Below are 11,996 nucleotides of genomic sequence, written 5' to 3'. Positions count from 1 at the left end.
GGAAGGAAGGAAGGAAGGAAGGAAGGAAGGAAGGAAGGAAGGAAGGAAGGAAGGAAGGAAGGAAGGAAGGAAAAAACATTGAATTTGCCCTCAGTTTAGCTGCCACTTTCTAAGGGAAGCCCTTTCCAACTCCAGACCCCCAGGCATCACAAATAAGCTCTCATGGGACACTGTCCATACTGTTGCACGTCATGTTTCCTGAAAAGCTGCTTCTGAGACAAGTACAGACTTTCAGGAAGTTTCTTGGAGTGTGTTTTTTGGGATAAACATAGAATTACCGTATGACTCAGCAATTCCACTCCTAAATCATTGAAAACAAACACTCAAATCTACGTACACACGTTTATAGCAGCACTATTCACAATAGAAAAATCATGGAAATAACCCAAATGTCCATCACTGGATGAATGAATAAACAAATTTTGGTATATACATACAGTGGAATAGTAATTCAGTCATAAAAAGGAATGGAGCCATTAAATATCAGTTACACGGCCAAAAACATTCTTTTAAGGAATGCAATACTAATACATATTACAGTGTGGATGACTCTCACGAACATCATGCTAAGTTGAAGATGCCAGACACAAAGGTCATACACTGTATGATTCCATTTATCTGAAATATCCAGAATAAGTAAATCCATAGAGAAAGAAAGCAGATTGGTGGTGTCCAGGGCCTGGTAGAGAGAGCGAAGTAGTATCTTCTCAATGGGTACAGAGTTTCCTTTTGGGGTGATAAAAATGTCTGGGGGGAAAAAAATTTTAATTGGAAAATGATTGATTAAAAACAAGCCTGTGGGGTATTTCTTGGTACTGCCTTTCCCAATTTTGACAGTAAATGGTCAAGTACACAGTAAATGGTCAAGTACAGCAGCCATGGTTTGAGAAAGAAATGATGACCAGGGCTTGGAACACTCACTCGGGGCCGACCATGAGGGTCACCCCACGAAGTAAGCCATCCATTTTCACAGAGATGTTATCCAAGGATGAGGGGAATTGAGAATGGATAGCACAGGAGGGAGACAATGACTATCAGTTGTGGCCTTGAGGCCACCTACAGTAACAGAGGCTATAGTTCGACCCATTGACCCTCCTTTCATTAGTAGTTCATCTCAACTCACCCTCTCCCCTAAAAATGATCCATGGAAACTATGAAAGAGTTGTTTCCAGAACTTATGCAAAGACGTTGATCCAAGTAAAGGCAACAAAAGCAAAAATAAACAAGTGGGGAGACATCCAACTAAAAAGCACAACAAAGGAAACCAATAACAAAATGAAAAGGCAGCCTACCGAATGGGAGAAAATTTTTACAAATCATATATCCTATAAGGGGTTAGTATTCAAATTATATGAAGAACTCATACAAAAATAGTAGAAAAAATATCCAACGAAAAAATGGGCAGAGGATCTGAATAGACATTTTTACAGAGAAGATACAGAGATGGCCTGAAGATAGTTAAAAAGGCACCTAAAATCACTAATCAGCAGAGAAGTCAAACCACAAAGAGGTGTCACCTCATTCCTGTTGGAATGGCTAATATCAAAAAGACGGGAACGTGCTCGCTTCGGCAGCACATATACTAAAATTGGAACGATACAGAGAAGATTAACATGGCCCCTGCGCAAGGAGGACACGCAAATTCGTGCAGCCACATAGCACAGGGAGATCAGCTCGGTGCTTTGTGACCACCTAGAGGGGTGGGATAGGGAGGGTGTGAGGGTGGGAGACTCAAGAAGGAAGAGATAAGGGAACATATATATATATGTATAACTGAGTCACTTTGTTATAAAGCAGAAACTAACACACCATTGTAAAGCAATTATATTCCAATAAAGATGTTTAAAAAAAAAAAGACAGGAACTAACAAGTGTTGGCAAGGGTGTGGAGAAAAGGGAAGCCTTGGACACTGTTGGTAGGAATGTATGGAAAACAGTATGGAGGTCCTCAAACAATTGAAAATAGAACTATCATACGATGCAGCAATTCCACTACTTGGTATTTGTATGAGGCAAACAGAAACTCTTAATTCAAAATGAAATCTGTACCTCCATAGTCATTGCAGCATTATTTACAGTAGCCAACTTAGAAACCCCTGTGTTCCATCGATGGATAAATGGACAAAGGACATTTGGCATATATATATGCCAAATTATTTATATATGTATGTATAATTCAGCCATGAGAAAGAAGCAAATCCTGCCATTTGTGACAACATGAATGGACCGTCAGGGTGTTATGCTAGGTAAAATATGTCAGACAGAGAAAGAAAAATCCCGTATGATCTCACTTCATATGGAATTTTTAAAAAAGCTCATAGAGGCAGGGGGTGGAGGGTGGGTGAAATGGGTAAAGGTGGTCAATATGTACAAACTGCCAGTGATGAATAAGTCCTGGGGATGTGACTATAGTTAATAAGGCCGTATTGCATATTTAAAATTTGCTAAGAGAGTAGATCTTAAAAGTCCTCATCACAAGAAGATTTCTACCATGTATGGTAATGGATGTTAACTAGACGTACTGTGGTGATCATTTTTTAAATTGAAGTATAGTTGATTTACGGTATTATATTGTAATAACAATATATTAGAAACCAGTGATTCAATATTTTTATAGATTATACTCCATTTAAAGTTATTATAAAACATTGGCTATCCTTATAGCTTATTTATTTTATGCATAGTAGTTTGTGCCTCTTCATCCCCTCCCCTACCCCTATCTTGCCCCTCCCCCTTCCCTCTACCCACTGGTAACCACTGCTTTGATGTCTACATCTGTGCGTTCATTTCCTTTCTGTTACATTTATTGTTTATTTTTTAGATTCCACATGCGAGTGATAACATACCGTATTTGTCTTTCTCTGTTTGACTTATTTCACTAAGCATAACAGTGTTGCAGCAAAAATAGAAATGAAGTTTTTCCTCTCCAGAAAATAAGGAAAGTAAAGGGGACAGTGAACAGGCTAGAGAAGACACATAAACTGGCCTGAAAGGGTTAATCGATCCTAGTTTCATTTAAACTGTTACTAATCTGTAGTGTCTGTAACTAGATGTATGTTTCACAAAGCTAAATTACATCCTGTTCCTATCACTCCCTAGCTGTCAATGTAAATTACATCCTGCATCTTGTGCTTAAGCTCCCTACACTGTCTTGTAGCAAATCACCCTGTGTAGCTGTTTGCATTTCAGGAAGCAGATGGCAGGCAGATAACGCAGAGGCAAATGAACCCAATTACCGGTCCGCTGGACCCAGTTACCGGACTGCCTGACGCCAGCTATGCCAGTTTTGAAATAATGCAAGAAGAAGAATGCAGGACCTTTACCACTTTGATCCTTATTACCACTCCCTGGACTGCGATGGCCGCCCGAGGGGCCGGGAGGCCAGCCGGGGCTTCCAGGCGTGTGTGGGCATCGTGTCTGCAGCCAGCTTTCCCGAGGCTGCGCTCGGCCCATCATCACTGAGTGAAGCTGCGCGGCGACAGCGTGGCCGACATTTTTCTGGCGCTGTGAGGACCTGTGCGCATTGCAGGATTCGGTGCCTCTGCCCGCCGTGGGCGCCTCCCTGCGTGAGGGCCTGCTGGACTTCAACGCCCACTGCCTGTGCGAGGTGGACTGGGCGCCGCCCCTGAGCACCCTCTGCCCCCGATCTGTATCCAGAGCTTCTTCCAGCCATGGCTTGGCGAGATGGGTTTGTACTTTCCACTTCCAGGGGCTCTCGTGTCGGCACTGTGAAGCGGAGTTTTAGATAGTACAGGGTGGAGGGTGGGCACTAGAACCGATGCCCAGTGCCCGGGTGTGCGAGCACTAGACGGGGCGTGCGGCCTAGGACTCCTGCCAGCTCGGTGACCCCGGCCGAGTGCCTTAAGGCTTCAAGGTCTCAGTGTTCCCATCTGTAGCATGGGCTTAACAGGACCCAGCCTCCGTGGCGGTTACAAGGATGCACTGTGTTAATGCTTCTAGACTCTACAAAGTAGAACACTTAGCACAGTTTGGAGCATCGTTAATTGTTGCACAGATGTTACCTGGTCTGTTGAATGACTTTGCCTGGTACACACCAAAGCGACTAGGAAATGGATATATCCCAGCTTCATTTCCTTTTCATTAAAACAGGGTTCAGGAAAAAAATTTTTTTTTTCAATAGTCCTATCATATAGTGGAAAGAGCACCGGTGTGAAGGCAGCTTAGGGTTTGAATTCCAGAGTTTATGCTATCTGTGGCCTGGGCAGGTTTCTTTTGCACTACAATCCCCACACTTGTAAAATGACATTGAAAACCACCCTTTCTGTGGGTTCTTAGTATGAATTAAGCAGTTATGTGTGTTAAGTATCCTGGCACTTGAATGAGTTGTCAGAACCAAGGGCTGCTGGAGACGGTGCTTCTGCCCTAGGTAATCTCCCCTTCTACTGGGCGGCAAGTAAACACAAGGACAGTAGTCAGTGCTCTGGAAGAAGTGAGTTCCGGTGCTACAGAGCACAGAATCTTGTTTTTTTTAATTCAATTTTTATTTTATATTGGAGCATAGTTGATTTACAACATTGTGTTAGTTTCAGGTGTACAGCAAAGTGATTCCATTATACATATATCCATTCTTTTTCAGATTCTTTTCCCGTACAGGTTGTTACAGGATATGGAGTAGAGTTCCTTGTGCTATGCAGTAGTTCCTTGTTGATTACTTTATATAGAGTCGTGTGTATATGTTAATCCCAAACTCCTAATGTATCCCTCCCCACCACCTTTCCCCTTTGCAGAGCACAGAATCTTGGAAAGTTCAGGGTAGGCTTCTTGGAGGAGGTGCCATCCTTTCTAAGGATATGTAGAAGCTCCTGGGGGTGGCAGGAGGGAGCAGTGTGTGTCAAAGTTGGAGAAATATAAGAAAATATGGCAAAACTAAGGTACAGGCCTGGAACTCAGGGTTTGGGAAAGAAATGAGAGTTGATACTGGAAACCTAGTGGGGCCCAGAAGAAAGGGGCCTTGTTTGTCCTGTCAGAAGTTTATATGTTTATCCTGAAGGCTGTGGGAAACCCTAAAGAACAGTGAGATGGACTTCTGGTTTAGAGACTCACTCAGACCTCCATGTGGAAGGCACTTGATTGGGTACAGGGTGAATTGTAATCTAAGGGTCCCACTTAAGTTATAAAAGGTGGGACTGGGTTTTGCAGATCCAAGAGAGAATGGGTAGGGCCTGGTGACCAGTTAGAAAAGGGAGGGCAGCAAGTGTGGGTGACGGTTTACAGCTGCATCTTTTTGTGAGATACAGAGCCCAGTAGAAAGGCATTGGGGGTGGGGAGAGAATCTTACTTCATCTTCAGTACTTTAGAGGGGCCTGGTAGACAGGGCTGGGCCCAAGGTACAGATCTGGGCTTTTTGGGAGGACAGGTATTTGAAGACATGGGAGATACTTAGGTTACCCACAAGAAGATCCAAAGAATCATAGGTCTGAGGGCTTTTTAAGTGAGTATATTGAGGATGTTTATAAGCTGAAAGAAAGTAGCCAGCAGAGAAAGGGTGTTAAGATCTAGGAGAGGAAATGACTGTTCATTTGTTTTCAAAAAGTGGAATACTTATCGTGAGCCTGGCCCTTTTCTAGGATCTGGGGTTCACACCATGTGTTATCTCTTCTGCAAGGACAGTTCAACTCATCCCCTGGTGAAGAGAAATCAGATTTTTCTTTGCATCCCATTCAGGTGTAGGAACTGTTCCATACCTCTGAAGGGACTTTACTTAACCAGAGTAATAAGTTAGAAATCAAAAGAAATTAGAGCTGGAAGGGACCTTAAAGACCACGGTACTTAATTTTGCCTAGTATTTTACATTGATTGTAAGAAAAATTTATTGCAGAGCCCATTCTCTTCAGAGTTCCTTCACTGAACTTTCTTTATGTCTTGCATCCAGTGGGTCCAGCTTGTAGATTTTGGCCTCCTCCTAAATTTGCTTCTTCATCCACATTGCATTTTGCCCGGACTATGGCAGAAGCTCCTGGGTGGTTTCGCGGCCCCTGGACTCAGTTCCTCTAAGTTCATCTGCCTACTGGGGTTGAGTGATCTTCTAACATGAAAAGATACGCCTAAAATAATGCTGCTAATGGCTTGCCCACACAGAGTTAGTGCATACTAGCCGCCCAGCCTGTGCTTGCCCAGAGGCGTGTAGTCTGAACTGTGCTCTACCAAGCCTCCTGGGGCTCTTTGGCCCTGAGGAAGGGGAGCTTTTTGTGATCACTCCCTTTATCTAATTGGTCCTTCAGCAGCGGGGTGCCTTTCTCTAATCAGCGGAGGCACCCTTACTCAGCCAGTGGTAGCCCCGGGCCTCATCACCTGTGGGATACAAGCCCTGCTCTCTCCCAGGCTTTATTCGACCGACATCTCTATTTTCTGTCCCTTCTCACACTTGGACCCCTGGCCTTTAGTCATCCCCACCTGCAGTATTTACAGTGCCCAGCAGGAGTCAGGCTTGAGTATGTTTTCACAGATGTTCCCTCTGCAGTTAATGCACCTCCTCCTCCAACTCTGCATAGCCTCATCTTTCTCGATTGTACTTCAGGGTTATCATGAAGCTGTCGCTTAGACATAACTTTTTGCCTCCATAGGAACCTCTGTTCATGAGGGTTATGGTTCTTTATATCATGTGATTGAAATTTTGTGTTTATACATGTCCCTTCTTAATGAGGCTTTAAGGGCAGGAGTCGTTTCTAATCCTTAGCACAGAGCAGATGCTTTTTTTCTTTTTAGTTGCTTTTTAACGGTGATAAAATGTATGGTTTAAATCACTCATTTTACAATAATTTTGCTTTAGGTTTTGACAGAAATAAAGTTTCCAGAAGTTGTGTTCCTGCAATAAGAAATAAAGATGTGACCTTCCAGTTGTGTAAAGCTCTTAGACGCTGTGTAAGTGCGTCAGGTGCGCTAAGGAACCTGGAGCTAAGTGGGCTAGTTGTGAGAGAGAGAGACGTAACTATGTTAACAAAGGTGGTAAGCCTTCATTGTGTCCTGCCAACATTTGATAGCTGTTTTTGGGGCAGACTAAAGGGGTAAAATTTTAAACTGTTTCTCCCCATTAAAGGGATTGAATAAATCGGCCACTTTGGGGCACCAGTGTCTTGCGAATTGTCCAACTGGAGATGGTGGTTTAGAAAGTGAGTTTCAGTCTTGTTTAAGTCTCTTCCCATCAGACTGGTCTCGTGAGTTCCTACACACCATGTTACTTCCTGTCTACCTTTTCTTAGTGTTGTTCATGCCTGGATTGTCTCCTGTACCTGCCCAAACCTTGGTCCATTCTCATTTGTACCATGGAAGTTTGTCATGCTGGATACTGTCAGAATTAATCTTACTTAAGTTTGTGTTAAGCCACAAACCACATGTTTTGTATATTTTCTGTTTTTTGTGTTTGTCTATATTTTTATGGTTTCTTTTCAAGAAATATTATGGGAAGGGAAATAGCAAGATGTAAAGAGCAAAAAAGTCATCATGATCTTTAAATTGTTAGAATATGTATCTGCAATCATAATTATAATGCACTGTGGTATGTGTTCAAATAGGAAATATATGTAACGTCCCGCAGGAGCAGCAAACTCAGTGGTGTTGGTGAGGGTGTGTCATGGAAGTAATCACAAAGCAGGTGGCTGTTGGTTGGGGTCCTGAAACATGAGTGTGTGTTCCCTGTGTCCAGTAGTGGTCTGGAGGGGTCAGGAAGCCTGCCTTTCAATTTGAGGGAACAGAGGGTTTGAGGTCCTCCCTCTTCTATTGCTCTAGTATACTGCATAGCAGCTAATAAAATACTGGGTTTATAGTTGACATTTACATCGCTGATTGATCATCAAGATTGGCATGTATCATTGGAAATGAAAATCGGAAGAGTCTTACGCTCTTTAGGTTTTTCTTTTTTTTTTCCTTTGTCTCAAAAGTATGTAGTACTTTACTGAGTGGTTGGGAAGAAAGTTTGCAGTATTCAGTGTATTCAGTTTTAGTACTGAATAGAATTAAACTGTTGCTGTAAACTGGAATAACACTTTGTTACTGACAAGTTTTAGAATGCATCAGTTCATCAATTACCTGTTTGGGAAGATTGTAGTTAATGATTTTAAGAATGTGGCTATAGGGCTTCCCTTGGGGCGCAGTGGTTGAGAGTCCGCCGGCCAATGCAAGGGATGTGGGTTCGTGCCCCGGTCTGGGAAGATCCCACATGCAATGGCCGCTGAGCCTGTGCGTCTGGAGCCTGTGCTCCGCAACGGGAGAGGCCACAACAGTGAGAGGCCCGCGTACCAAAAAAAAAAAAAAAAGAATGTGGCTATAAACCTCCAATTGACTCAAGAAAAGCAAATAAATCAAGATTGACAAATGTATAGGCTCTTCATCTTATTGTGTGTGTGGGTTTTTATTTTCCTTTTAGTTATTTGTCAAGATATAAAGAACTCTATCACTCTTAAGACAGTAAACTTCACGGGGTATAATCTGACATGGCAGGGAGCAGATCACATGGCCTAGATCTTAAAGGTGATTTTATGTTTAAACTTTCATGAAAACATGTGATTGAAGCACATTAACATATTGATACAGATGGCAGTTAATTTTTGTCTTTTAATACATGTGAGTGCAACTTCTGTTTTGTTGAAAGAATCTGACCGAATGGTAATGTGAATTGCTGTTTCCTAAACTATAGTGTTGAATCCCCAGTCTTTGCACTTGAGTTTAACAACTCTGTGGTTTTCTGTCTTCTTCCTGAGATGCTTAATCTCAGGTCCATCCTCGTCACACAGAGTGGTAAATTAGAGAACGATTAATATCACCATTTACAGAAGTGAGACTGAAATCTCAACCATCCTGAACGTAGGAACTGAAGGGGCCTCTCAGCAGTTCAGAGAGTTGTTACCAAGCCAGTCGGCTGAATTCTGTTCAGTTTTCACCATAGCAGAGCCCTCCAGGTCCTTGTTTTGAGCTTATTTATTTTTATACACAATTCTGTATGGATACTGTACATAATGCTAAATAGTTGTATTAACTGGGTTTAACTGGTGTATTTACATCAAGATCTAACTTCGTTTTGTTGATATCTTTTTAGGGGCTTGCCATTCATCAAAGCTCGTGATGTATGTAATCCGTTGCTGGCGTGTAGCTATCATATTTATGACATATAGGGCTTGAACTGGGAAAGGTAGATGGTCATTCTTGCTTTTTAAACTGACAGAGCCTTACAAGAAGCATTTCCCTCTCTGAAATAAATCCATGTAAAACATGTTTGGTCACTGTCCCAATGCAACTGTGTAGTTGTGTGGATTTGGCACACAACTGGCAGCCTTGTGGTTGTCTGTAAACAAGGAAGCCTGTTGTCCAGTCCGCAAATCAGCTGTTACCCGTGAAACGAACTTGACTGCCATTTCTGACCCCTCACATGGAGCTCTCATACTCAAGAACGTTCATATGTTTGCAAGAAACGTTGTTTGCAGGCTATGTGTACAAATTCCTGATCTGAAAGCCAATATAAAGCAACATCTCCCAAACCTCTGCTCTCTCACCAAGGCCACACACATTCCCTAGCTTATGGCCTCATGGCAAGCTAATACTGTCAGTATCAGATTCTCCTTCCCAGTGGTTCTGGGAGACTGCATAGTTGCTCTGTGAAAGGCACCACTGCTGAGGTTGAGAGAAGAGCATCTTGGGTGTCAGTCCTGCCCTTGCATGCCCAGAGAGAGGGGTGTGCGCCTCGTCCTCCTGTTAGGGTTTTCCTGTGCTGCAGGGTTTGCTGCTTGTTGTCAAAATGATGTCCTAGTGACTTGTCTTCTGCGTGGTTATATAATCCCAGCACACTTCTTTATGATCTGTAGACTTTTATGGGGTTGTGGCCAGGTCAGGTTTTAAATGTTTGGAAATGTCCAGTTGAACAACATTGCAGTGGCAGTGAATCTTGATGGGAGAATTGTATTACTGTTACCCTAGTTTTGGCTTAAGGGTGATGAGAAGATGAAATTTCTGATGGGTCAGTTTTAGTTATGTATGTGTATGTGATTTACTTTTATAAATTCTAACATCTATTATTCCCAGCTTAGATATGTTGATTTTCTGATGATTCTTCTGATTCTTTATCAGTCCCTTTACTGATGTATTTTCCTCCAAAAAATGACATTTTCTTCCAGACTGTTTTTGTCTGATAGTGAAAAATAAATTTTTCATTTGCAGTCTAAAGTTGATCTGAGAAAAAATGGTTACCTTGGATCTTCCCTTGGCTTCTGTGAAAGAAACAATAAAATAATATGGGCAATTCCCATTACTAATCCTAACCATGTACAACAGAGGTCTGTACAGTAACATAGCAAAAATAAGTTCCTATACTTTTACTTAGTCATTGCCTGTTTTAGACTAAGGAGCAGTGAGAGACATTTATAAATAATGATACCTCAGATCACTTTTGTTAAATGTCCTCTAATATTTGCATATTTGGTATCTGGCTTGTGTTGTCTTTTATACAATCTTGTCTTCTTTCTTTGCACTGTAGTTTAACAACTCTGTGGTTTCCTATCTTCTTCAGACACTCAGGTCCATCAGAATTTCCTGTGACTGTGACAGTAGAGAGTCCTTCCTCCTCAGAAATCGAAGAGGTCGATGATTCCTCAGAAAGTGTTCAGGAAGAGCCAGAGAAAATCCGTTTGAAACAAGAAGCATTGCAGGTACAAAGTTATCACTTTAAAGCTATAGAGAAGATTATTTTTCAAATGGAAGCCTGATTGCAACACGGCACAGCTTGTGTGAGGGTTCTGTTTTCTCCTCCCATCTGCATTTTATCCCCTTGAATGGTTAAGCTTAGACCAAGGTGAATGGTGGACATTTGAACTCTAAGAAATAAAAATCAAAACATGTCATTAGTAATATATTTTCCTTTCCTTAGAACCTTAGTATATTAGATTTAGGGAGAACCTTAGTGATCATACGATAAAGAAATTGAGTTCTGAATGAATATAGTCAGCTGATTCAGTGCTCTTGTTTTACAGATGAGAAAATTGACAGTTCTAGTTGAACTCTCTTTTTACAAGAGGAAAATATGGCCTCATTTTAAATAAAAGTAAAGTTGAAAAAAGTTTTGATTTTGATATTCTCCTTTCCTAAAATAAAAAATACCAAGAAGCTACATTCCATTATCAAATAAACCTGACCTCTAATGTCATTCCATACTATTGTTTGTATGGACAGAAAAGAAAAATGGATTTTCATAAGAAATTTTTGCACCTAAAAAATAATACATTTATTTTATTTCAACTTTAATGAAGAGCTGAACATTTCTAGTAAATAAAGGAACACCATTTGGGGGGGACCTTGTCTTTGTGCTACAAAGTCCCATGTTTAATTTTAAAAAATTATTTAATATGATTTTCTTTTCGTATGGAACTTGACCGGTTTCAGAACTAATTATCCCATTATTGTAGGACTATGGGAATTAACTCTTTGATTTTCAAAAGAGAAAGTTAGATTTTTATTTTTTTAATTAAAATTAATGATAATATAGAGAAATTTTAAGAAAAAAACTTAGAAAATTATGAAATGTTAGAGTAGGAGAAATTTATAGTTCATGTAGAGTTACCCTCTTTCATTTTATAAATGAGCACCTACAATTTGTAGCACGTAGTGGTTTATTAGTAAATGGCAGAGTATGAGAAGACCCTAGAGCATCTACCCGCATTCCTTGTCATTTTAGATGTGTTGTATTCATTTCCTGCACGAGTAGACCAGGAGATTGTATTTCTAATAGCAATGATAGACACTGGGGAAGACCAAGAAGTTTACACACTGGGACCACAGAAGAGCAAATTCAGAATGCACTGAAAACCCTTTCAGCTCTTCTCCATTTTGACAAGACACTACAAGGATGGTATCAAAGTGTTTAAGTATATAAGGCCACAACAATCAAGAGATTTCAACATAGTTTTGAAAGACGGAAGACAAGTGGAAGAGTGTGAAACTGAGGCAGTAGAACAGAGGAAAAGCATCACCTAGAATATGCACAGGGACCACCTG

General features: G+C 41.2%; 1 long non-coding RNA gene and 1 pseudogene across 1 annotated transcript in view; both read left to right on the top strand.

Moving 5' to 3' along the window:
* LOC114896282 overlaps nucleotides 1–11,202 on the top strand; it is a 15,212-nt gene extending 4,010 nt beyond the window's left edge. Inside the window, exon 3 of the long non-coding RNA XR_003793750.1 lies at nucleotides 10,516–11,202. This is a non-coding gene — a long non-coding RNA (uncharacterized LOC114896282). The remainder of the gene's footprint in view (nucleotides 1–10,515) is intronic.
* Nucleotides 1,559–1,648, top strand: LOC114896333 (annotated as a pseudogene).
* Nucleotides 11,203–11,996: the final 794 nt, after the last annotated feature.

Source organism: Monodon monoceros, unplaced genomic scaffold, assembly GCF_005190385.1.
Source record: "Monodon monoceros isolate NGI ecotype Baffin Bay Population unplaced genomic scaffold, NGI_Narwhal_1 Contig2398_ctg1, whole genome shotgun sequence".
In the NCBI taxonomy this organism is placed as follows: Eukaryota; Metazoa; Chordata; class Mammalia; order Artiodactyla; family Monodontidae; genus Monodon; species Monodon monoceros.
This window is presented reverse-complemented; position numbering and strand designations above follow the sequence as displayed.